This window comes from Saimiri boliviensis, chromosome 1 (assembly GCF_048565385.1).
Source record: "Saimiri boliviensis isolate mSaiBol1 chromosome 1, mSaiBol1.pri, whole genome shotgun sequence".
Lineage (NCBI taxonomy): Eukaryota > Metazoa > Chordata > Mammalia > Primates > Cebidae > Saimiri > Saimiri boliviensis.
In genome coordinates, this window is record NC_133449.1 from 200040039 (window position 1) to 200042797 (window position 2759).

Consider the following 2759-nt stretch of genomic DNA (forward strand, 5'->3'; position numbering starts at 1 on the left):
TTGAAAATCATCATATCCTGAATTTCTAGAAGTTTTTAAATACTTTTTTGTTTCTTTCTGCATAAATTAGCCAAGGCCATTTAAGGGTAATTTGGACTCTAACATCCATGTTTCGGCTTTTGTTTTGTGTTTAATTGTGCATGTTTCAGGTTTAAAAACTGATGTTATGGGATAAAAATGGTTTCTATAGTGAAGAACATTAACATATTTATTATTTCATATAGTTATTTTTTTCTATGACAAGAGCTTCTAGAAATCTTAACAAAAATCCTGAATACAATTTTATTAACTATAGTCTTCATATTATACATTAGATCTCTAGACCGATTCATCATACATTCTGCCACTTTGTATCCCTTCACCTACATCTTCTCATTCTCTCTTCAAATTCCACCACCACCCCTAGTAACCACCATCAATTTTCTGTCTGTGTATACTTGACCTTTGTTTTTATACCCCACATATAAGTGAGATCATGCATTATTTTTCTTTCTGAATCTAGCTTATTTCATTTGGCATAATGTCCTCAAGTTCAATCTATGTTGTGACAAATTGCACGATCTCATCTCCTTTTTAAGGCAAAATTTTATATATATGATACTTACATATCATGTCACATTTTCTTTATCCATTTGTCTGTTGATAGACATTTGTTTCCATACCTTGGCTTTTGTGAATGACAAATGCAATAAACATGGGTATGCAAGTATTTTTATAAGGCTTGGTGATTTTATTTCCTTTGCATATATAATCAGAAGAGGGATTGCTGGACCAGGTGACAGTTCTACTTTTAATTTCTTTAGTAACCTCTAGAGTATATTCTATAATGACTGCACCATATTACATTCCTACCAACAGTGTACCAGGGTTCCCTTTTCCCCACACTCTCAATAACATTTGTTATCTCTTTTCTTTCTGATAAAAGCAATAGAAGCCATGTTTTTAAGGTATAAAAAAATAAAAGGAGTATGTAACATTTCTCTGTGAATTTATCAGCTTTATTCATTAGCAACCTGCTCACTGAGTTTAATAATGTCAAGTAATAACACGGCCCATTAACAAGGATTTCAGTTTTTCAGAATAACACGCATAGCTACATTTGCATCAACCTTTTGGGCAAAACTTATAATGGTATAACATTGCTATGTTGCCACATTCAACCCATTTCCCAACAAACCTGACAGTTCAAGACTCTGAAGACGGTTTAAATTTAGATTTGTTAGAAAATAGATTTGGACACTATTTGATACATTAATATTCCAAAGAGAATTCTAAATATACTTTTGTAGCTACCACTTCCCAGTCTAGTCTCAGTGATGATTCCCACTTATATTATAAAGAACATTAGCACAAAATGTAACCAGACCCCTAAGGCTAAAGATTGTCTACATTTGTTTTAAAAGAGGCTTTGAAATCTCCAGTTACATACACATTGGATTCACCGCTGCCCTCTGCCCAAAGGAAGTAAATTTCCAGACTTCATTCTCACAGATGACACATACAGATTTTGCTTTGCCTCCAGTCTAATCTTTATTTTGAATTCCCTTTCATTAATTAGCTTTAGGCATTTTTAGGAAAACTAACAAACAGTGCACTTTCTTTCCTTCCTTCTTTTCTTCCTTCTCTTCTTTCCCCAAATATTTATTGAGTACTTCCTATATTTCAGACATAGGTAATACAAACCCAAGTAAGACACTGAACTTTACCACTATAAAATTCTCACTATGCTATCAGTTTTATATAACATGAGTTTCCTTAGCATCTTGGAATCTGACTGTGAGTTAGTTTCTGATGAATAACTTGTACTTCTTTTAAAAAAAAAAAACCCAGCTTTGCTACAGACCTTTGTCTATTAGAGGCTACAGCTGAGACAAAGGACAAGGATTTCTCCACCATATTCTGTATTCAGAGCAATACAGAGCACCCTCTTCTCATTCACTACACCCACTGACTTTCATGGCCAAGTTGATAATGTGATTTTACTAGGAATCTCCAATAAATAGAAATAGCCATGCACCTTCCTGGAATCTCCACAGCAATTTTTGTGCTGAGATTTTCTGATGACCATATTTCACAGATGAAGACCAGGGATTAGAAGCAAGGCACAGAAAGCCAGCGCTGACCCAGGAAGAACCTCAAACCATCTGAGTCCTACTTTGGTGACTTTCTACTTAGTTCTAGAATATTTATGGGGATTTGTCATTGTAAAGATATAATGATGAGGGAAACAGCCTGTAATTTCTTAGTAACTAAAAAATCATAAATAAATATGCTGTAACTATCCCAACTGATTTTTCCCCCAATCAATTTTCAACTTGATTTCATTTCAGGGTCAACACTGAGTCATTTTACAGGCAGAAAAAGTCCTTTACTGCAGAATTGATTGCTTCTCAGTCTCTCAACGAGTTTACTAGTCCTGGATCAGAATTTCAATTGTGCTAATGTCAAGAGCTACATTTTTTTTTCTAGTTATGTAGCTGACAATTAGCACTAATAATATGAGAATTGTGACATATCCTTACATTCTTCCAGTAGATTGATACCTACCTTAAGGAAAAAGCAGTGCTGCTTTTATTAAAAATTGTGGTTTTCTTCCTAAGCTTAGGGTATATCTGCTCATTTCATCTTTCAGAAGACAGAAAACAAGGCATCTTTCCGCAGAAAGTAAGACAATTATTTTTAAAATAAAACTATATGCTTCTATTGTTTGGTATAAGTAATGTCTTGGGCTCAATTATTTAGATAATTGCACTAATTAA